The sequence below is a fragment of the Bactrocera neohumeralis genome, unplaced genomic scaffold (genome assembly GCF_024586455.1).
Source record: "Bactrocera neohumeralis isolate Rockhampton unplaced genomic scaffold, APGP_CSIRO_Bneo_wtdbg2-racon-allhic-juicebox.fasta_v2 cluster10, whole genome shotgun sequence".
Lineage (NCBI taxonomy): Eukaryota > Metazoa > Arthropoda > Insecta > Diptera > Tephritidae > Bactrocera > Bactrocera neohumeralis.
The window spans coordinates 16,459,835-16,485,185 of NW_026089623.1; the positions used below are offsets into that span (position 1 = coordinate 16,459,835).

The window sequence follows — 25,351 nt, forward strand, 5'->3', positions numbered from 1 at the left end:
GGTGATTTCCGACAGACGGCAGAGGATATGAACACATACCACAAGGCTTCGTCGTTGTGGGCTAAGGTAGATCGGTTACTTACTCTTTCAGTTCAAAAGCCTAAAATTTCATATAAAGGTAGCTTTTTCTATCAAAATAAATAAAAGTCAAGGAAAAATTCTAAACGTAGTCGTCGTTCACATTATCATCAAATTTTGTAACATGATCTTTCTTATGCTTACATTTAAAATATTTTGCTTCTGAAAATGAGAACAGTCATTAGTTCATTAATAAACAATTTATATCCTCTAATAAACCGTGGAGTATTGACTCATGTTTAGAAGTACACGCAAGGGAGGAAAGTTCTCTGATTACCATTCACTTGGGAGTGGCTAGAACCGATTCTTTCAGATATGGCTCAAACAGCTCATGACTTCCAGTCCTAGACCAAGTATCCTTTGGGTAGCCAAAGAACATCCGTTTGAAGGTGAGCTGAAGTGAGAAGGCGAAACATCCCCTCCACAGGGTTGTGCGCTGAGTTTGGGAACCGACACATAGAAAACAATACCTTTGAAAACTAATCGACAGACTCAGATGAGAGATCCCTCTTTTGATTACGATTTGAGGGTATGCACCTTGAATGTACGGTCCCGTAATTGAAAAGGTGCCGCTGCCCAGGTGGTTGATTTCCTCGTGAAAATAAAGGCCGACATCACCGCCGTCGAGTAAGGCTCCAGCTTTGAAAGTATTCGACGGAGGAGCAGAGGAAGAGGAAGACCTCCACTCCGTTGGAAAGACCAGGTGAAGAAGGACCTGGCTTCGCTTGGAATCTCCAATTGGCGCCAATTTGCGAAAAGAAGAAACGACTGGCGCGCTGTTGCTAATTCGGCTGTAACCGCGTAAGCAGTTTCCACGCCAGTAAAGAAGAAAAAGAAGATATAGGAATATGAGAAGAATGTAAACAGTACTGTTATACGGGGAGTGAGCGGGTTATTTTCCGATTTCGGCCATTTTCCCACTGTTCGTAGAAGTTCTTATAGTATTTGCCCTGAGAAAATTATGTTGTTGAAGCTTCAACAGTTATGTTTGTACATTAAACTTATTAAAGAACGGGACCACGCCCACTTTTTTAAAAAAAATTTTGTGCACAAGTGCCCCTTTGTTACTGTGATCCCCTGTACCAAATTACAGTTTTATATCTTAATGAGTCGGACGAACAAAAGTATAAAAACGGATTGAATTGGTTCAATAGTTAACTTATACCTAGTATAAAGATAATGCCCAATATATCTTATATAATGGTTTTCAACTTTCCGCCTGGCTTCAAACCATTTAAATTGATCAAAATGTAATAATAGGTTGTCAAAAAAGTCTTGCGGTATTTTTATTGAATTTTTTTTTTATTGAATTTTTTTTTATTGAAATTGAAATGAATTTTTTATGACTCATGCCCAGCTCTTGACCGATGCTACGGCTGCTACTATGCCGGTCTCTTTCGACCAATTCAGCGATTTTATCGCAATTTTCGACGGCAGGCCTTCCGGAGCGTGGCACATCTTCGACCACCTCTACACCAGAACGAAAACGTTGAAACCATCGTTGTGCGGTGGAAATGGAAACTGTATCGGATCCATAAACTGCACAAATTTTATGGGCGACTTGAGATGCATTTTTGCCTTTATCGTAGTAGTACTGTAAAATATGCCGTATTTCTCTTTATTTTTCTCCATGTTTGCGACGCTATAACTCACGAACGACTTAAAAGAAACGACAATCAATCAAACACGTGTTAGCGCGTGAAATGAGCTTTCCAAAAAGGTATAGCATGACTCGATGCGATGAATAAAACTAGAACTACGCGCTTTCAGGGCCAACTAGCGAAAATCCCGCAAGACTTTTTTGACAACATCTTATTTTATTGCAACTGAGTGGAAACGTTTTCCTAAAAGTTACAAAGTTATGATAATGGTTTGATACTTAATACGAAAGAAAATGGTCTTGGTCTAAACCTCATATCCCCAATATAATGATTTCCGATCGTTTGGTTGACGTGTTTCACATCAACTAAATTTATTACATTTCAGCTCTTCAGTTGAGTTTATGACACAAATGTCCCATCTTGGGCTGATATTGGCATAATTTTCAATGACGAGCAGTAAAATATAGTAATAAAACTGAGTCTATGACCTTTAAACTTAGTCAATACTCATTACACCAAATTTGACTGTAATTCATCCACGATTTTGTCGAATAATGCATGTTGAACCCGTTCACTGCATTTTTTGATATTGCCAACACCTGAAGGTATTTAGCCGGCGTTGATCTTTGCCAGTTTCAAGAATATAAAATACCCGAACTTAGCCTTCCTTACTCGTTTATGTTATATGGTTTAGTAATAACATGACGAAAAGAAAAAAATATATGATTATAATTGCACATATTAAAGCACTGAAATAAGAGAGAAAAATAAAGGGTAAGGAGGTGTTTCTATTTGAATTAAAACACATAATTTCTGGGTGGAATATAACGCATGTAGAATTAAGATATTTATGTGATGAATTGCAAATTTACTGAAGTAATACTCAAAGCTGCATACGTAATTTGAACGGTATAAACTTGAAATTGGGTGCTTTACTCCGATAGTTTGCGTATACACAAGTAAGTTGTTTACGAATTACAACCGACATTAAATTGTTTACACAGTTTCTTATATGTTTTTAACGTTTCACCTTTTGTTGGCAAAGAAAACTAAGTAGCTGAAAGTACTTAATACTACATTTTATAATACTTGCAATATATCTAAGTGGTTTTACATTTGGTGTATATTACGGATTTTCACACAAAAAAGTATTTCTTTGCTCTTCATACATAAGTATGTATATGCATAAATATGTACATGGTATACTTACGTATATTATATATTTAATAGCAGCTTTAGGTTTATAGAATGCTTAATATCTAAAATCACATATATAAAATAATATATTAACCTTACATATTCATTTTAAGCAAATAACGAATTTAATAACCCCTCATTAAAGGAGATATAAGCAAATTAGGCATTTACCCTTTCACTTTCACTTTAAATATAATTTCTTATAAATAAGTATCTGCATATATTTGTAAGTATGTATATCCTTTAAAAAATCTAGCCCTTTTCTGAAAACTAACAATATTGTGTCAAAATATGTATACGACTAGGTTAATGTACAGGTTAATATTCACCTAATCGTATACATACTTTTGGTAAATATATATTGATAAAATAATACGAAGTATCATAGAAAAAACCGCTAAATGTTATTATATAATATATATGCGTTGTAAAGCATCTGTTAGCGCAAAAATATTTGTAATAAATTAGTGATAACTTATAAGCACTCACTAATACAGTTTTGTATAGAGACACTTAGAAAAACGGGTTTTATACTATTACTGCGGTGTTATCCACTAAATTTATTTATAATTATATATATATATATACATAGGTTTATTATACTTTGCACATGATTTCATTATTTCAATTGACTTTTTCTGTATTTGAACTAGTTTTGACATGAATACTAACTTTTTAAACTTCATTAATTTTTTTGGGCACTACTCTTAAGCACTATTCCAATAACTTGACCGTAAGACTAACGTCTTAGACTGCACTTTATTTATGTATATAAACTATAAGTGTTGCAGACCTCATGACGTTTTCGATGCACCCTCAATTACTAATGAAGAAGTTTGATGAGTACGCCATTCAGCTCATCAATTACATTTAAACCTGAAATACAACGTTTTTAAGATATGAGCATGGAAAGACGCATGCATGTAGGTTTGAAAATATTTTAATGGAGAGGCATCCTAAATCATATTGATTGAAATTTTGTGAAAATATTTCGCAAGTATTGTAAATCGGGCTTGACTGGGCACGTAGTTTTAATTGCATACTATTGAAATACTACATATATATGCACTAGAACAATGATTTTGTTTTTACTACCCATTGAGGGGATTTTAGCAGTTATGTTTACGTCATAAATATCTGCGTCAATGGTTACATACATTTATAACAGATAATAAACGCAAACCATATGACGTCTCAATTCAAGGCATGCGCAAAGTAAACGAGAAGTTTTCAATGATGCTTTTTGATAAATTAATGTAGCTATTTAAACAAATGTTTATCAGTGTTTAGCGAAAAGTGACTGTGTTGGTCAACATAAATAAAAGTAAACCATTCGCAGTCAACGAATTTGTTTATTACTATAAATGTTACTAAATGTAAAAAAATCACTTATCCCATTGTCTTTAAATGTCCTATTTCACCGAAAGCTTTACGAATTTAATTTTTGAACAAAACGTATTTTTCCTAAAGTTGCAATTGTGATTTCTTGTTATTCATTGACAGAAAAAATTGGTTGAAAACAAATTCATAAATTTATTTGACTTTTCTATCTGTCCTAATCTTCTCCCTGAATCTCTAAGCACGTCAATATTATGCACGGACAAAATCGGCTTATTGCATTGATTGATAAAATAACTATCTCAAGCAGAGAACGTGAAGTATAGGGAAGGTGCAGGTTCGACTGCGAACATTTGTTAGATTCAATGTGAGGAATTCGCCGCATTTGTTAACATTACAGGTCGGAATTCGCTTCATAATTTTAACTTTTTTTACAATTCTCTCACATTTTCTAACCGAGAATATGAAGAGACAGAAATATATGTACTATTTACGGCATATGATGACATGGCCTATATGCCGGAGCAGAGAATATGAAGAGACAGAAATACACTCCCAGCGAAGAATTTCGTTTTGCTTTTCGTTTATATTTTATTTAATTTTGAACAGCGAAAAATGCGTACAAAACACACCTCTCACACAGAGAACATAAATAAATTTTTTATGTTCTTGTCTCACATGCCCAAGAATACAAAGAGACATAAATATATGTATGCATGCTCCTTATGGTACTCCCAACAACAGCATTGCGATATTTTCATGCAATGTATGCAAATATGATTGCTTTTGCGTTTTGCAGTCGGCAATTCAATATTGACAAGTAAACATAATTATGATATGAGTATAATTTTGTATGAATGTATGCATAGTAATACTTAGTCAATTTGGATTTAATAATTTTATTTGATTTTTACATAATATACTATACTAATAAATATTTTTGTATTATATTATATTATATTTCCTACTAATAGAAATTAAATATATCACAACAATATATACATATGTATGCATGTATGTTCATCTTCTATCATATTAATCTTATGTCTCTGCACATGCTCATATCATAATCTTATTATGTACATACATATACGCATGTGCGCATTCAGAAATTCAAATCATGATTTTATCACTTATCAATACATATGTATATTACATGCGCGCGCATTGATCTGCATGTTCATGCATTCATACATACTTACATGTACATATATTTGTATTCATTTCCGAACAAATAATGCACAAGCATACAAACATACATATGCGTACACATGTGAATATGTCACCAACAAAAAATTGAAACATTGTTCTACAAAAGCAACAATTGTCTAAATAGCAAAAGCACCAAAAGTCAATATAGCAGCCAAATTGGCGAAGCTCAAATGTAGTAAATTTTACAACAAAAAACGATTTCATTCATAAACGCAGGCGCAAATTCCACAAGCGACCTCGCTTCATTCATAAAAACAGACGCTGTAACATCTCCCCGAGCAGGCCTTTGCCTACAAGCGTCTTTTCGCGACGCTGGCAAAAGCTAAAAATCATAAATTGAACAACTTTCTGATGCTTCTTTACAGAAAGAAGTGACAAAAGTGGCAACATAGCCGTTGTCGATTTACAATATTTGTCTAAAATATTTTTCCGTTACTCGCAAAAATCTGCGTCGAAATGTATGCACGCTCATACATCTTCATACATATGTATTAACTCTGGCTTGTAGGCGGATCTGTACAGCGGCAAGGGAAGCGGTGACAATTGGCGCCCATTCGTTTATTTTTTTCGGCACAGCTTGGATTTTCTATCATCACACAAGTGCTGAACACAATGAGCGCGACAGACTGCAAGCGACATTTGTCAAATATTAGAATACACACGTTCTTAGGGACACATTTATTGAGGCAGCTTCACAACTATATAACTGTGTCCATAAGAACATGTGTATTCGCGCTCAATGTGTTCAGCACTTGACTCTTTGACAAAACGCCAGTTTGGACCATTGGTTGACCGTGACAACGGAGATGCGAAAGATGCCTGCGACACTTGCTATTATGAATGTATGTACATATGTATGTGGCTCGCATTTGCTTTCGTAAACATACAGACAAATGTGCCAAAGAAATAATATATGTATGTACATATGTGTATGCCATAGAAATTCTATTGGTATAAATATGGAAATGATAACGAAATAATTCGAATATGCATATTTCATGGAGGTCATTAATTTTTTTGAAGAAATGAAAGGAATGAATGGAAGTGTTTATATGAGCACATTTAAGTTCATTTTATAATAGTTGAAATGAATATAATTTTTGAAATAATAATTTATTTAAAATTATTTTTTATTTAATTTTATCACATACAATTTTTACCATTTTTTGGAAAACAATGGTCCTTATAACACAAAATAATCACGCATATGTGACAATGGTTCATATAATACAAAATAGGCATGCATATGTCACTCAGAAAATGCTTTTTTACATTCTCTGTGTGACTTTGTATATTTCGTATATTTTTCTACAAAGCAATTCTCTTTATTTATTCTCAGTCATTTTACATATATTTCTGCCACTGAACGTGCTCAATTCTGCTAAATAGCAGCGAGAACGGCGAATTCCTTGCTTTGATTCTATCGGCTCTGTTAGCCGCCAAATCGAACATCATACAGAATTCAATTTGCACCTTCTCAATACTTTACGTTCTCTGTCTCAAGTGCTGAACAGTTAGAGCGGGACTATCTGCAAGCGACATCTGTCAAATATTAAAATACGTTCTTAAGGACACAGTTATTTAGACAGCTGCACGACTACTTGACTGCAGGCCGTAAGTTGTCGCACTCGCTAACTGGAGTGATGCCACTAATATGTAAAATGCAAAACTATTCAGAGCTTTAACACACCTGACGTTATTTTACAAATAAAAGCATAAAATAGCTCAGCTGTATCATTTGTAATAACAATTTATAATTTAAAACAAATAAAGTTATAATTACATACTTATTTTTTACAAAAAAAAAAATTCACTATGAACAAAATATTAAAATTTCATTGAAGTGAAAGGTATTAGTATGGCCACAACGAAATTGTGTACATGCAAAATGGACAGCTGTGTTGTCTTGTGTACATGTCGGCCATTGTTATGTCGCTGCCTTCTTTCATATGTTCATGTAGAAGGATTCACAACGTCATTTACAGTTCACGTGTCGTGTCGCGCTCTATGTGTTCAGCACTTTACAGATTAATACCATGTTCAGACCGACACTTAATCAGACGTTTTCGGCTGTTGAGTGATTTATCCTACTAATCCTATAAATTTATCAAGATTTCCCCATACAAAAATGACAGTTCAAAATCACTTCATCGAAGTGATCTGAAACTGATCCACGCTAAATCTCTCTGTGCGACTCAGATTTTGCGCCATCTACTTGTCAGCATTGGAAATCTATATTATCACAGCTGATTTAGACACTACAAAGGGAAAAAAATGTAAACAAACAATTTTTTTTAAAGCAATGAATCTAATTTTACATGAAAATCGACTTCCCAAATGAAAAAATGCGTCCATTATTTCCATTATATGGAAAATATTAAAAAGAATTCGGCTTTTATTACAAAATACTATATGAAAATGCTTTCTTTTGATAAATATTAAGCGATGTGAATTCTTGAATGGCAAAAACAGCTGTTTTTTCATCTTTCCAACGGCAGTGAGAACGGGCTGATTAGTGAAGGGCTTAAATGTAATCTGATCCTTTCAAATTTTCTTTCTGAACATGGTATAAGTTGCAAGCAGTAAATTTGGTGTAAAGGATCATAGTAGGAAGATGCCAAATGTGCAACTCACCGTATTCCAAATATATCGCTAAATTTGTAAGATATATTTCTGGTGATAAGTTGAAATTTTCCTAATAATATTGTTCAGTGCTTCACGTAATCCCAAGCTACAAGATATCATAACAAAATTAAATCATCATACTATATATTCCCAGAAATGTTCTACAGTGTGAAGCATTTCTGCTGATTTAGTGGTACGCATGAACTACAGTATTACTTAACCAAATATTTGTTGACAGTTATGAGAAATTACATACATATGTATGTATATACGATAATTCTTCCCCTTATAATAGCTGCGTTTACTGTGCTTTTAAATTCAATTAGTATAGTGGAGCTCAGGCTCAATCCGTATCCTTGTCTGTTGGGTTAGGTTTCTTGCAAAAACATGTGGTGTCTAAAGAGCGAAGAGTTTTAAGTTCTACTCGTATATACATATATAATTGAGCTGTGAAATTGCACTTATTTATTGCCTATGAAGTATTCTTATGGAAGGCATACACGCACCAATTTTTGTACCAATTTCATCAAATTGTACAACTAATTGTTACGTATGTATGTATATGGGGCAGTTGTATGAGTTGTACCAACTGATTGAATGAAAATCAAAATGTTTTCATATTTTGCAAGTTGGCTGTGTTAGTTGGATCGTGTTTGGGTTGGTCGTGCGATTTCAAACGATTTCGCCATTTTATTTCGGCTGTCGAAGAGAGCGCGTCATATGTAAGTATATACTCGTAATAAGTAAAGCAACAACTTCCGAACTCATGTTTAAGCAACGAAGTGAATACAATACAAGGGCAATTTCTAGCCCAACTCAATCAACCAACTAATTGTTGTGTGTATGCCTTCCATTACAGGTAAAAATTACCGTTCCTCTGTGTTCGCGTAAGTATACTAGAACTCTGTAGTCAGTGATTTTATTTGTGTAATTGTTCTGTCTCTGTCTTTTAGTTACAAGATACATAAATGGACTTCGAGAAAATAGTTTTGAAGAAAGTGATGAAAAATGGACAAAAGAAATTAGTTCTGATATGAGTAATTTAGGTTCCGAGGATTCTTATTTTCAATCCGATCATGCTACCAAATCAGAAATTGATGCAGAAGATGAAGAAATTGAAAATCCGCACTGTTGATATTCAAGGTACTATTTGTATGATAAAATTGTAAAAATAAGGCGGAGATATGAAAATGCAGCCAATCCCTCCGATCTCAGAGACTGAATCTTGAAGAATTAATTGGAATTATTAATATTAATATCAATTTTCGAATCAACTATCGTAATTCTATTCCTTTCGCTACGAATAGAATTAGACGATATATTTTTAGATGTGTAATGGTAATCGATTTCAAATAGTTCTTTGTTGTCTAAGGCATGTGGTCCTGTATATGTACGTACAGTCGTTGAAAATGTTTGCATAGAAGAGATGGGCACAATTCCGATTTCTTTGGCGCCGATTTTTTTGAAGGTACCGTTGGAAAGAGAAAGTACTCCTGATTAAAAAATATATAGGGTACCGCAAACGCTTAGTTTACGAGATATTCGACCTTAAAGTTCAAAAATTCGCAAAATTCGAACATTTCAAGAAGCTATTTTACCACGTTAAACCCACTTTATTTACATTTTTCTCTTCAAATTAATTAAATTACACTATAATCTTTTAAATAAATTCACATTTTACACTTTTAGCAGGTTTTTTATTTAAAACATCTTTATTTTAAAAATTACATTTTACACTCGTTTGAACCTCATTTGTTTACCAAAAATTACGAAGAAATGTAGCGCTGCCATGTGATGACAAGGCAATTCGCTGAAATGCCTCTTTTTCGCAAAAACTCCTCTATTCATGCATATGAATATTTTCTTTTTTAAATTTATTAAGCAAATAAGTAATATTATATACATGTATTAGTAATATTATATAATAATATTATACATATGTATAAGTAATATTATATAATAATATATTTTAAATATAATATATATATATACATATATCGTCGCCTAATATACAAACCAAAGTATCATAAAAAATAAATGGAAATCGCTGACAGAAATAATAATCAAAATTTATCAATTTTATAACGAAAACTTAAATTTTGTTTGAATATGAGTGCATAATAACCAAAGAATATAACCACTTTCACCACTTTATAACAAAAAGTCAATATATTTTTTTATTTTAAACGCAGAAAGGAGTACTACGCGAAAGTACTTCAGTCACCCCGGGTATTCGCTCGGCCAGAGTTATCTTTTTAGAGCGCGGCCGAAGGCCGCCAACGCAGAAAGGAGTACTTCGCGAAAGTACTTCAGTCACATAAATTACGTATTACACATATACATATGTAGAAAGTATTTTTTTATAGTTAATATAGAAAAAAGAATCATGCGATAAAACAAACATGTCAATTAATTAAAAGAAAAATTGTTAAAAATCCTACATATTTACTGTTTAAGATGTGGCAAGGCTCTTTTCCTCATAATTGTAAACAATCTAACCTTTTTAACGATGAGTGTGCTAAGTGATTTTTAAATTAATAAATTTACAAGTATTTTTATTTCTAATTCCAACAACTTAATGCTTTATTACTTATTATCTTAGCTCAAAAATCTATACATTATTCTAAGACAAGGCGCTTATTTCCAGAGATCTACAAAACGTACAGAGACAAATAATACATCAAATTGAAGTGTGCGATCTGAAACTTTGCACAAATTTATTTATTAAATAATTATAAATTCATTAAACCACTTTTGATATATTTGCGTTTAAAGTTCTTCAATTTTTACATTAAGCTAATATAAGCAGCGCTTCTACAGAAAAGAGCATATATGTAAGAGAATGAATAATTACAAATGTTTCTGTCTGTTGCTTTCGTTACATACATACTCACATACGCGAAGGCGCAAGTGCGAAATCTAACAACAACAATGTTGTCTGCTCGGTAGCAAAATGACAATAAGCATAGATAACTTGATACGAGACTCTTTGGTTCGAGAGAGAGCTGTCAAAACTCGCATTTTTTATAACATTTGCCAATGATGCCACTGGGTATTTAATAAATTATACAAAACACTAAATTAAACACTGAAAATGCATACATACATATATATGTAAATGCTAAAATGCAAAATCATTAATTAATTGACATAAACATTTATTTTGCCAAAATATGTTCGCACAGTTTCATTTCACACTAATTTCGTCAAGTAATTATAGTGCTGCTTTTCTGGCATCCCGCCTTTTTCACTAACTGCTGGTTGACGGCACCCTGATTGTGTTTTGTTGCCAGCTCAGAAAAAATCAGCTGCAAGCGAGAGAGCAAGAAAAGAGATTCTAATCAAGTTATCTATGACAATAAGAGAATGACGAATATTACAAATGTTTGCTTTGGCATGTGCACTGGTACATACATACATATGCATGCGCTAAGGCGCTATCTACGATTTGGCATGCGCTCTCTTCTATGTTGCACGAATATGTATGTACGAGCTAAGGAACACTGCGCTTTGACATGCGCACTCTACTTTGTTTTATATTCACACATACATACTTACAAACATATGTATGTATATACATATGTATGGGCGTAGACGCAAGTGCAAAATCTAACAGAAATATTGTTGTCGGCGTTATTTTGATTAGAAATGTTATTGCGTTAGGTAAGCTTTGAGTCAGTTCAGTTTTCTTCCAAAAGTCAAGGCGGCTATTACCAGCGAATAATACATACATACTACATCGAATTTCAGTTCAGATTCAGATTAATTATTAAAAATAAAATGCCAAACCAAAGGCGAATTAGACGAAAAAGGAGTTTAACAGGTCGAAGAGAAGATGTGAATGTTATAGATAAAAAGGAATTTTTAATTGTTAATGTATGTATGTATATGAATTGACCTGTTTTATTAGAGCCGTAGTCATGCAGGATCTATGGCAAGTTATTTCAAAGCTGCCCTAAACTCCGTAGTTCTTCCGGAGTATAGTTCGCTTGGGGGTTTGACTAATATATGTTTACACTGTAAAGCAAAACATTTCGGAAGTGAAAAGGTACCTGTACTTTTCATTGTTTTATATTTGTAATATATGTATATACATACTTATTGCCTTAATATTTGGTTGAAATTGTTACTAGGTCAGAAATGGCTTTACGACATGTTGTCATGGCGGAAAAGTTAAACTTTACGTGTACCTGAGTTTTTGAAAGCTGTGTTAGAAAATGATTTGAGCTCTTGGCGGGGACACTATTTGGAGAATATTCGGCAGCTAAATAGTTCGTTTGCTTTTGCATCATTCGAAGCGAAAATTGCGGAGCCTACAGGGCGCGGACCATATTGCTTCCGAATACATGGATCAATATATCATAGGGTAGGTCCATTGCATGCAGATCATCCTTCAGAATCCTCCTACGCCCAGCTGTTTATTCTTGACACGAATATAAGGGCACAACATAATTCAAACTGCGATAGGTATTTGCTGAGAGAAATCCACGAAATGCTTTCAAATATTAACCCCTTGGCAAATGAGTATAAGCATATGGCGCAGGTTGAACGCGAAGAGGAACAGAGTGCCACAGAAGAAAATCGCAATGCTCGCCGAATTAGCATGCTACTTTTGCTTAGATCGATTATTACGTGATATTCACCAAAATGAAGTACCTTTTGGTGGAAAGGTTATTTTATTAGGTGGTGATTTCAGGCAAGTTCTTCCTGTGGTGCCCAATAGCTCACGCGCCGCTATAGTTGGTAATTGTTTGAAACGGTGCTCACTTTGGAAATTTTTTAGGTGTCTCAAACTCTCAACGAATATGCGTTCTAAAGAATCCTTATACAACAGTTTTCTTTTGCGTGTTGGAGAAGGTCGAGAGCTCTCTCCAGAGTCGAAAATCAATATACCAGAAGAGATAATTTTGCTAAATGAAAATTTAGTGGATTGGGTATTTCAGCCTCAGTCTGGTGTTATTAGTCAAAACCATTTGAAGGATCGGGCAATTTTGTGTCTAAAAAATGATGACTGCACGATAATAAATAGCGAAATAGTAAATATGTTGCCCGGTGAAGAAAGGGTATATTATAGCGTGGATACTGTCGTTTCTGCAGATCCTCAAGAGCATGTCGGATTCCCTACAGAATTTCTAAACTCCCTTAATTTCAGTGGAGTAGCGCCTCATGAGTTAAGGCTTAAGGTTGGAACAGTTGTGATGTTAATCCGCAATCTTAATACATATGAAGGGTTGGTCAATGGGACTCGCTTGATAGTAAAAGCACTACATTGTAATTGTTTGGACGTCGAAATTTTAACCGGTGAATCACAAGGGAAACAAATTTTATTGCCCCGTATAAATTTACAGCCCAGCGAATCAACACTTTCTTTTATTTTAAAGCGTCTCCAATTTCCAATAATTGTAGCATTCGCAATAACAATAAACAAATCTCAAGGGCAGACTCTAGAAAGAGTTGGTGTTTTCCTCAAGGAGGATTGTTTTACGCATGGCCAGCTGTATGTCGCATTGAGTCGAGTACGATCTTCTCAAGATATCAAAGTTAAGACTTACGACCAAAATAAAACCACTACGAATGTAGTTTTCCATGAAGTACTTGAAAAAATTGAGTTTTTATAAAATTTTTTTTTTTTACTTTTTTCATTTTAAATGACGGAGTCCCCCGATTATCGGGGGTTATTACTAGTTTTTATTATTATATCAACTACTCTTTACGCGGCTGGAACTGTGTTTGCTGCTCAATCCGGCAGTCTTTGTATAATAGATTGTTTCCAAACCATTGCTACTCGAACATTCCGAAAAATTTATTGTCGATTCGGTTTTGTTCTATCATCCGTGTTCATCACAATATGAATTAATGGTAATGGGGCTAGCTGATGCAAAGACAAGATACCTCTTAAATTCTTTTATTTATTGCGGAAAGGATTCAAATGGCTTTGACCATAGTCAGGGGGAAATGAAATCTTCAAAGCCAATAAAGGCATTGCTAAAACTCGCTAGACATATTTATAAACAAATCGAAGTATTACTTACAATTGCCCTATCTGGACTATTTATCATCAATCATTTCGTTATAGTAAAAAACATTTTTCAAGGTCAAAAATAAAACGCGGACTTAAAAATATGTTATAACCCGCGAAATTTGACTTTCTCATTTAATAATTTTGATTTGAAGTTATTATTAGGTGCGAAACTAAGTTCTCGCTGTTTGGCCAGCAGTTAGTGCTGATCGATTTTGATACATCCAAAACGTTATAACTTAACCAAAACATTTAAAAAGAAACTGTGTTTCTGCTTTAGTGATTTTTCACTTGCACTTTATATCGGTACATTTTAAGGTATCGAATTTTTTTTATTTAGAAATAAGTTAGTGACATGTTATTTATCAAAAATATTAAAAATTAAAAACAAAACATATTCAGTTATAGACTAAAATATTTGAAAATTAGTGAGCTTTACAAAATCAGCTCGAAATATGCGATACTGAGATATTTATTTTCATTATATTTTTATATTCTTGCTACCAGTTGCCACAGAGTTTTACAGTTTTGTTCACCTAATGGTTGTACGTATCACTTAAAATTAATCGAGATAGATAAATGTATATATATATATAAATGGTCAGGATGACGAGAAAAGTTTAATAATATCTTTAGTGTGTGCCAAGGATGGAGTTATGTGTAGAAGTTCACGCAAGTGAGGAAAGTTCTCTGATCGCCATTCACTTGGGAGTGGCTAAATCCGATTCTTTTACACATGACTCAAGCAGCTCACTACTTCCGGTCTTTGACCAAGTATCCTCTGGGTAGCCTAAAAACATCCGTTCGAAGGCGAGCTAAAGTGAGAAGGCGAAACATCCCCTGCATAGGGTTGTGCGCTGGGTTTGGGACCCGCCACGTAAAAAGCCTATCCCAATGAAATCTAAACGACAGCCCTGGATGAGAGACCCCCCTTTTGATGACGACCATGGCAAACGAAATAAGGACTACGATTTGAGGGCATGTACCTGGAATGTCCGGATCCTTAATTGAGAAGGTGCGGCTGCCCAGCTGGTTGATGTCCTCGCGAAAATAAAGGCTGACATCACCGCCGTCCAAGAAATGCGATGGACGGGACAAGGACAGAGAAGTAGGTCCTTGTGACATTTACTACAGTGGCCATATAAAGTAGCGCAAGTTTGGTGTTGGATTCGTGGTGGGAGAGAGACTCGGTCGCCATGTATCATTCACTCCGGTGAATGAACGTCTAGCCACAATCCGCATCAAAGCGAGGTTCTTCAACATATCGCTGATTTGCGCCCACGCCCTGACGGAAGAGAAGGTGACCAAAGATGGTTTTTATGAGTGCTTGGAGCGCACTTATGAGAGCTGCCCCCGCCACGATGTCAAAATCGTGCTTGGCGACTTTAACGCCAGGGTGGGCAAAGAAGGTATCCTTAGCACTACGGTCGAAAAATTCAGCCTCCACGACGAAACTTCCCCAAATGGGTTGAGGCTGATTGACTTCGCCGGGTCCCGAAATATGGTTATTTGTATCTAGATTCGCCCAGCATAAGAAGATTCATCAAGCTACCTGGCTGTCTCCGGATCGAAAAACTACCAACCAGATCGATCATGTTGTGATAGCCGGAAGACCCGTCTCCCGTGTTTTAGATGTGCGTGCGCTCCGAGGTCTTAACATCGACTCGGACCACTATCTTGTTGCAGCCAAGATTCGCACCCGCCTCTGTGCAGCAAAAAAAACGCACGCCAACAAATACAAGGAAGGTTCGACGTCGAGAAGCTGCAATTACAACAGACAGCCAAACGATTTTCTACTCGGCTTGCACTCCTGCTCTCTATGAGCACTCGTCAGCAACTCGGTATAAGGGAACTGTGGGACGGCATTTAAAACTCCTTACGTACAGCTGCAACCGAAACCATTGGTTTTCGGAAAGTGCAAAATAACAGCTGGCGCGACGAGGAGAGCCGTGTCGCAGCGGACAGAAAACAGATTGCCTACCTCGCAACGTTGCGATCGACCACAACACGTGGGATAGATACTAAGAGTTGAATAGGGAAGCGAGACGCAATTGTAGACAGAAAAAGAAAGAGGCTGAAATGCGTTTCAAGACCGGAGCATACTCTTGTAGAACCCCCAAAGGTTATCTAGTGACCGATGCCCAGAGCATACTTAAATTATGGAGGGAACACTTCTCCAGCCTGCTGAATGGCAGTGAACGCACAACACCAGGAGAAGGCGAACCCGATTCCCCAATCCATGACGATGGAGCAGACGTTCCATTGCCCGACCATGAAGAAGTTCGAATAGCAATTGCCCATCAGCTTCTTTGTAAAATATGGTCGGACGAAAGCATGCCCAACGATTGAAATTTAAGTGTGCTATGCCCAATTTATAAAAAAGGAGACCCCACAATCTGCGCCAAATACCATGGGATTAGCCTCCTCAACATCGCATATAAGGTTCTATCAAGCATATTGTGTGAAAGATTAAAGCCCACCGTCAACAAACTGATTGGACCTTATCAGTATGGCTTCAGACCTGGAAAATCAACAACCGACCAGATATTCACCTTGCGCCAAATCTTGGAAAATAACCGTGAAAGGAGAATCGATACACACCACCTCTTTGTCGATTTCAAAGCTGCTTTCGACAGCACGAAAAGGAGCTGCCTTTATGCCGCGATGTCTGAATTTGGTATCACCGCAAAACTAATACGGCTGTGTAAACTGACTTTGAGTAACACCAAAAGCTCCGTCAGGATCGGGAAGGACCTCTCCGAGCCGTTCGATACCAAACGAGGTTTCAGACAAGGCGACTCCCTATCGTGCGACTTCTTCAACCTGCTTCTGGAGAAAATAGTTCGAGCTGCAGAACTAAATAGAAAAGGTACCATCTTCTATAAGAGTGTACAGCTGCTGGCGTATGCCGATGATATTGATATCATCGACCTCAACACCAACGCCGTTAGTTCTGCTTTCTCCAGGCTGGACAAGGAAGCACAGAAAATGGGTCTGGCAGTGAACGAGGGCAAAATGAAATATCTCCTGTCATCAAACAAACAGTCGTCGCAATCGCGACTTGGCTCTCACGTCACTTTTGACAGTCATAACTTTGAAGTTGTAGATAATTTCGTCTATTTAGAAACCAGCATTAACACCACCAACAATGTCAGCCTGGAAATCCAACGCAGGATTACTCTTGCCAACAGGTGCTACTTCGGACTGAGTAGGCAATTGAAAAGTAAAGTCCTCTCTCGACGAACAAAAGCTAAACTCTATAAGTCGCTCATAATTCCCGTCCTGCTATATGGTGCAGAGGCTTGGGCGATGACAACAACTGATGAGCCGACGTTACGAGTTTTCGAGAGAAAAAATTCTGCGAAAGATTTATGGTCCTTTGCGCATTGGCCACGGCGAATATCGCATTCGATGGAACGATGAGCTGTTCGAGATATACGACGACATTGGCATAGTTCAGCGAATTAAAAGACAGCGGCTACGCTGGCTAGGTCATGTTGTCCGGATGGATGAAAACACTCCAGCTCTGAAAGTATTCGACGCAGTACCCGCCGGGGGAAGCAGAGGAAGAGGAAGACCTCCACTCCGTTGGAAGGACCAAGTGGAGAAGGACCTGGCTTCGCTTGGAATATCCAATTGGCGCCATGTAGCGAAAGTTGTTAACTCGGCTATAATCGCGTAAGCGGTGTCTACGCCAATTAAGAAGAAGAAGTGTGCCAACTTTTGACCAAAAATTGTTTAAATCCAATAACAACTTTTCAAGTCCCTAGGTACCGAATATTTAGACCCCAGTACATATGTGTGTATAGTTGGCCCATATATCTAATAACTTTTTCGAACTTCGGGGTGCCTTTGTACCGCATATATCGGCCAATGTGTTAGTTATACCAACGTGAATAAAAGAACGTGTTTTACTCTTAACAGTGTATCTTTGTGCCTAAAATAGATAAATTTGAGCGAAAACTTGATCTAGCCCCTATATAACTAATACGTATATCAGGATTTTTGAACATCCGGCTGCCTTTACTATATTTGATTGGTTTTACGCTCAAAAGTGTTTCCCTGTCTTTGATTCTTGCAAGTTGCAAGAGTATAAAATGTTCGGTTGCACCCGAACTTATCCCTTCCTTACTTGTTTAAATATAGAAAAAACGGTAAAAAATACCGGTGTAAGCTATAGAGTTTTTATAAAAGGACTATTGTTAAAGGATCTTATCTAAAAATAATAAAAACCGATTCCACTTTTTTAAATTTTCACAATTTCACTATTTAAAAATAGGTATACCAGAGGATTTTTTTAAACTCGAAGATAAAGGTATTTCGCTGACCCGGCATCCAAACTAAAATTGTCATTTTCAAAAAGATACCCACGATTTACCAGATCCTGCTGGATTGATTTCAGGTGATTTTTAGAGAGAATTCTTTATAGGCGTGTCTGTGTCTGGAACTAGTCATATTTCCAAATTGAAATTGTTACTATTTGTTCTTTAATTCTAAGCAGTTAAAAAAAGTGCTAAAATGTTTGTTTTGTTTCCATATGCGTTCTCGAAGAAGCGCAACCAACGCTTTGGCCCCATCGTGGTGATTTCGAATATGCAGGAACCCTAAATACGTTATAACGAAGTGCGAGCTTTTATTTAATAAAAGCGGAAATTTGGCATCGTATGGGAGAGGTGCATTTAATAGGCGACCTTCTACTCGGATTAATTTGAATGACAGCGACATATCCGAGTACTCATGCAAAAACGGGTTGTGTTTTTGCAAGTTTGCGGGTAGGGTGGTACCTTTATGCAATTTTTGAATAACATCCGAAAATTCTGAATGTTGAACCGCTTGTGCAATTTTTAGAAAACTCAAGTTTAGCTCTTCTGAAGTCAGATCCCGTCCCATGGAGGATTTTGGTGGTCGTCTTATCTATCGTAATATGTATGCGACCACACGAAGCAATTTTTTTTGAGAAGAAAATTTTTCAATAAGGCCCAATATTGAATTTTTCTCAGTAGTTGAAATTTGTGTAAACGTATTTTTCTTCTTCTCTAAGGCTTCGTCTTCTGGTGATAGCTGGAAGTGGTTATTAATTGGCCATAATGCAGGGTCTTCTAGGAGGAACTGTGGACCGCAAAACCATATCGAATTATTTAATTCGTCCACGTTACAACCCCGAGACACTTGATCCGCAGGATTTTGTTTTGTTGGCACATGCCGTCAATGTACTTTGTCAGTCAACTCTTGGATTTCGGACACTCTGTTTGCGACAAAGGATTGTAATGAGGATGGATGTGTTTTAATCCAACGTAAACCGATTTCAGAGTCTGTCTTGACCATAATTTCGAAAGAAGATGTGCTGCCGAAAGCAAGAGACGTTGGAGAGACTTGGTCTTCAGCGGAGCTACTCTAGACTTTACAGTAAGCAGCATACGGTTAGTACCACTAGCAGATTCGCTTCGTATGTATATGCAGCATCCGTACGCCCTTATTGAGGCGTCGGAGAAGCCATGTATTTGGCAGATGGCACTCGACTCAAGGTTTACGTAACGAGGAATGCTTATCGATGAGAGCTGCATTAGGTTAGCTTTAAAGTTCTGCAAGCTAGTGTCGAGGCGCAATGGAATCGACTCATCCCAATCTAGTTTTTTGATACAAAGCGCTTGCAATAAGATTTTTGCTTTCGTAACTAGTGGGGCTAGCAGTCCAAGAAGATCAAAAAGGCGAGCAGAAACTGACAATATATTTCTTTTAGTGGCTCGCAGATCATTAAAATTGTCATCTTAAACAAAGCGAAACAAATCCTCTTTCGGCAAACAATGGATTCCTAAAGTTTTAGTGGAATTTTTGTTATTGAAACTTAATGACTTTTCAGTGCAATCACTGTCGGAAAAATTAGGGTGGTTCGAAAACCATTTCGTTAAAGTGAATTCGGCCGAGTTTAATATTTAAATTACCTCACTTCTCAAAAGATCTAGAGACTCAAAATTTTCGGACCCTGTTAATAAATCATCAACGTAAAAGTCTCTTTTGATGGCCAATGAACCGAGTGGATATTTCATTGTATTGGCATCACTGAGCATTTGCAAACACCATGTTGCGAGAAATGGAGCTGGCGCAGTGCCATATGTTACGGTGCAAAGCGAAAACGAAGAGATGAATATAATTCTTCTTGGATGGTTGGTCCTACCATCAAAAGTTCTTTCAACGCTATTTGAGTTGAAGGTCGACTCGAAGCATCAAAGACAACACGTAATTTGGTTGTAGTGCTTTCGGGCCTTAAAACGCATTGATGCGGAATGAAGTAGTGTGGCTCACTAGGGATCTTATTGTTTGTTGGGCTCATGTGACCCAATGCTCTATATTCATTCCCAAAGTCCAGATACATTTTTCGAAGTTCTAGATCTTTTAATGTCCTTCTCTCCAGGGCCTAAAACCGCCAAACTGCGGTTTCGTAGGAGTGACCGAGTAACTTACGCCCAGCTTTAAAAGGCATTCTGACTTGAAGCCGTCCTGAAGGCAATACTTGAGTTGTATTTACGAAAAAGTTTTCACACTCTTGTTGCTCTTGTGGGAATTTAATGCCATTTGAATTTGAAGGTAATTCTTCAAGAGCCCAAAATTTTTGGACTACTGAATCTATTGACGTAAAGTCTTCTTCAGCTTGGCTTAATGTGCTATGTAATCTGGGAGAAGAACTTACATTACTGGCGTATTTGCCAGATACAATCCATCCTAAAAGGGTTTTCTGAAGAGTTGGTTGGTGAGGACCATTTTTAATTTGGCCAACAGCTAAAGATCGAAAAATGTTTCAGCATCCAAAAGAATATTCCATTGTGCGGAATTTTCCAGCCACTAACATTGATGGTATGGTCTGGATGATTTGCCGAAATGCATCGCATTACCCAGAGTCCATCGAAGCTCTCGCAGGCAGGTAATCTCCACAGCTGGTCCTCACTAAAATTACTGCTGTTGCCAACATTACCCGATCCGGCATACTCGCTGTATGCATGGTATGTGTGGTGGATAGTTGCGGATGAGGTGCAGTGGGGAAAGAGACTGGATACTGGTGCAACAGTGTGTGATGCGATCGATTGCACACACGACATCGATCCGCTCTGCACTTAGAGACCGTGTGCCCCTTACACAAACAATTTAAGCATAAGGGCACCGATTTCACGAACTCGAATCTCTGCTGCACCGGAAGCGCCTTGAAGGTGGGGCAGACAGTCAAATGGTGGTCCTTGGATTTGCACTGCTGACAAAGAGGCTGCCTTGTATTTGCTTAACTAGCGCCGATTTGGTTCTGTCCATATGTTGTTGTTTCCCATGACTCGCATTACTTGTTGGTATGGGCTTCGTCCTAGAGTGTGATGTTCCTTCTGCTGATAGTTGCTGATATCTTCGATTTAGGGTGGCTTCACAGTCCTTCCACAGTGGCAGTTTGTCATAGTCCAGCGCTTCTTCCCATTTGGATCGGGTGGCAGGGTCAATCTTTGTCATTACAATTTGTGTGATTATTGCGTTCGTTATTTGTTTTTCATCGCTCAGCGATAGCAATGAATCATATACCGCTGACACTTCGTCAATCATTGAACGCAATGAAGGCGCAGAAGGCTTTGGGATTGTTGGCAGCTCAAAAAGTTTAGATATTGTATTGAAAACTATCAAACATTTATTATCATAAACTTTTTTGAGACTTGCCAACACTTTCGGATAGGTTTCATCCGACATCTGAAACGCTTTTACTGTTCCCAGTGCCTCTCCAGATAGACAATTTACAAAATGGTTAAATTTTTCTATATCTGGGATATTTGGATCATTATGAACCAAGCTCTCGAACAAACTCATACAATTTTTGAATTCTGAATATTCTCATTTGAATTTCGGCAAATTCATTTTAGGGAGCCTTGAGCTGTGAGAAGCTACAAAAGAGGTTTCGGCAAGTGAAGTTTTATTTTTCGCTAAAATTGACTTAATTATGGACTTCGTTTCAACGATGATGTCCTCTAACTCCCCTCGGGCCATGTCGCCTTCATCAATTTCTTCGATCTTGGCTTGGCACTTCCTTAATTTTTCACTATGTGAATTTAATATATCGAGACGACATTTTAATTCGATTGGATCTAGAGACATAGTCTTTTCGAGAAGGCCCGTTTTAATGCGCAAAGTACTACTTTTCGCAACCGTTCTTTGACGTCTTAATCATTTTAAGTCCATCAACTCCTTACTTAGAGACAGGTTTGCGGGAGTTGGCTTTTGCTTGCTCATTTTTCCTTGTTTAAATTAAATTTCCGAGAAAAAAATACTATATAAGTTGGCAACAGATATATTAAGAATCGATAACGAAAACGAAAAAATATATATATATATCGGTTCCCAAATATACGAAAGCCAAACCAATAAGGTATTAGAAATGAACAATAGCAATAAAGGTTGGCAACAAATATATTTGGAATCGGTTACGAAAACGTGAAAAAATAATATCGATTCCCAAGTATACGAAAAGCCAAATCGACAAATGCGCAAAATGAGCAATAGCACGATACAATTTCGGAATCGATCTTCAGTAGTCGAAGTCGATTAAGAATCGATTCTTGACAATCAAAAAATCGATTATTTTACGAGAAAACTCGATTCTCGAGTAGAATCGGAATCGAGTTTACTATCCCTACTGGCAGCCATCGCGTGCACAAATAATAACCTCCTCACAATAACCACCACAAAAAAAATAGTTTTTTTTTCCATGTTATTTATATGGAAAACAGAAAATTTGAAAAAGGCACCTCTTAATATTAATATTAAGAGCTCATCTTTTGAGTGACTTTTTTTCACATTTTCGAAAGTTTTTAGCCTGTTTTTCAGTTGAAAAAAAAGGTTGCCTCAGAATGACACACCCTAATATACATATATATACACTATTAATGTATGTATAAAGTGAAAAAGGGAGAGCCAAAAACTGAAAGTGTACTTGTTTTGATGTTTGCTGTTTTTTTGTTTGAACAGCTTTCAGTAAATCGCACTTGTTACCTGGCGCTTCGGCTGTTTGCCGGCGCTTACGTCCCTTTTGCACAGAATGCAGCGGCAGCTCATTCCCACGAAGGTAGCGTCGTTGTGGCAGCGGCGGGTTGATTGCATCGGTTTGTTGGCAGCGGTGACGATGGCAGCAGCGGTTTGATGGTAGCAGCGACGTTGTGGCAGCGAAGTGATTGTAGAAGCAGCGGATTTGTTATACCGGCACTTTTGCATTTACCTTTTATTTTGATAGCCAATATCAATCCAGACGAAGCAGTAGCTTTCGGAGGCCGCCTTTGTGTGGTGGAGGTTAATCTGGAGGAATTTCATCCTTCAGATTCTCCTCTAGGAGCGCCAGTTCAGCGCTCAAGTCGTGATCGACCCTCACCTTCTAAAACAATTGTTCGAGGCTGAAGACGGAGTCGTCGATCGACGAACCGCCTACAGAACTCGCCACGTCCGAGAGGTTAGGGTCGTTCTCCATGGTCGTTTGACCTTCTGCCTTCTCCCCTGCATTTGCAACTTGGGTGCCATCAGCCCTGGCATCCGTCGGGAGTACCTTCAGTACTACCATTTCGAATCCATAACTGATGGCTCCCTTGGTTTTGCTGAGAGGACCGATGTACTCCGCGTTAAGCATTATTAGTCAGCTTGTGCAGCCCATGGTACCTGCCGATATGGTTCATCGGTTCTCTCCAGCCTCATGGCCCTCCAGTGCGCGGGAAGTGAGGGTAGTTGCAGGGGAGTTGCAGTATCTGAGGATTTCCTCGATCTCCTTCGCAGTGGACGGTTCGGCTGGCAGCCAGACGCTAGCCCTAGGGCGAAGAGGAAGATCCTCTTTGCCCACGATCTTTCATCGGCACATCTAGTCAGCTTGTGCAGCCCATGGTGCCAACCGGCACTTACACATTTTGGGGGTGGCCAGGGCTTTTCCTTAACCACCTTGAGGAAGACTGAAGAAATAGCCGCGGCTACTCTCTTCCACTCTTCGTGGGAGATAGCACCGTCCTCCCTGCTGCGGTCGAGCACACCAAGTACTCTTGCACCAGCACTTCTAGCGATTTCGCTGAAGGTTGGCGCAGCCCCCGTTCGCGGCTTTTTGTCAAGGCAGGTTTCTCCCTCGTGCGACCTTTGCCGCTTAACCGCTGGCTCAGGTCTCTTCGTTTCGAGTCGTGACCTATCGGCCTCGCTCTCACTTAGTACCTTCTTGGTCCATTCAAGCGTGGACGTAGCGTTCCACGATTTTTGCCGCTAATCGACGGTCCGACTTCAGCTTCCTAGCTAAAGCACTTTTGCTAATGCCCCCTGTGGATCCCTTCATAATTCTAGCAGAATTCCTCTGCTAGTGTTAGCGATTCCGCCGTGTATGAAAGCTCAACTCTTCACTTCCTCTTTTGCGGGCGGTTTTGCGCCGGTTTTCCCCATCTTGTCGCCTGATGCGGAGACTCCTACCAGGGTCCTAGTCTTGTAGCTGCAGCAGCTCCGCCTGGGACAGATCTGGGTGTCGATTTCGACGCCCCTTCACCTCCCTTCGTCACCTTCTCGTGAGTATTTGTTTTTGATGTGGCCACGGAAAGGTAGTCGCCTTTTATGGTCCCAAGGTTATCTTGGTGACGAGGCCAAGGCGAGGGTTGACGTACGCCCTTATGAGGCATTACGTTCAGAGCCGACCAGCGTAAAGAAGGAGTCCAACTTACACCTACCACGCCAACTTAACGACGAGGAGGGGGGAACGTACTCTGAGGCCTGCCAGGGTTTTAACGGGACGGAGACAGTTTCGACATTACACAGCCCGGCAGCCATTTCTGATATACTCAAGTGCCAGAGTGGCGCCACCACCAGCCCATAGTTCTAACATATTCAATTAAGTTTTCCTACTCTAAAAACCAACTCAATACCAAAAAAAAGGCGTCTAGGGAGTTGTAAGGCCGTGAAGGCAGCAAACCTTTTAGCGTTACCCAGGATGCACCAGCGTGAAGGCGACCTGCACTACATCCCTAAAAGATCCCAAAGAACCGAAGAATAAATCCAGCAACAAAATGCGTCAAGAGCAATCAGAAAATACAGGAGCTGAGCGCAATTCGAACAGGCGTAAAACAAATGATCCACAACGCCAATGGGTACATTGTGTATTTACATCTGATTCATTTTTACGTCTAGAATTCCAGTATGAGTCCGATATTGAATATTAAGCTCATTCAAAAGTGGTAATTGGTGCTATGGATTAGGACTGTCCTCATTGTCATGCTCTCAAATTCAAAAATGAGCCACCTGGAATGTC

General features: G+C 37.9%; 2 long non-coding RNA genes across 2 annotated transcripts; one reads left to right on the plus strand and one right to left on the minus strand.

Annotated features, from left to right (window-relative positions):
- Nucleotides 1-2,975: 2,975 nt before the first annotated feature.
- Nucleotides 2,976-4,059, minus strand: LOC126765511 (uncharacterized). Its single transcript, XR_007668480.1, has 2 exons — nt 3,549-4,059; nt 2,976-3,146 (listed from the first exon to the last, which is right to left on the minus strand). It is a non-coding gene; the product is annotated as an uncharacterized LOC126765511 (long non-coding RNA).
- A 4,374-nt stretch (nt 4,060-8,433) lies between these two features.
- Nucleotides 8,434-9,928, plus strand: LOC126765487 (uncharacterized). The gene is made up of 3 exons (XR_007668455.1): nt 8,434-8,773; nt 8,911-8,938; nt 9,005-9,928. It is a non-coding gene; the product is annotated as an uncharacterized LOC126765487 (long non-coding RNA).
- Nucleotides 9,929-25,351: the final 15,423 nt, after the last annotated feature.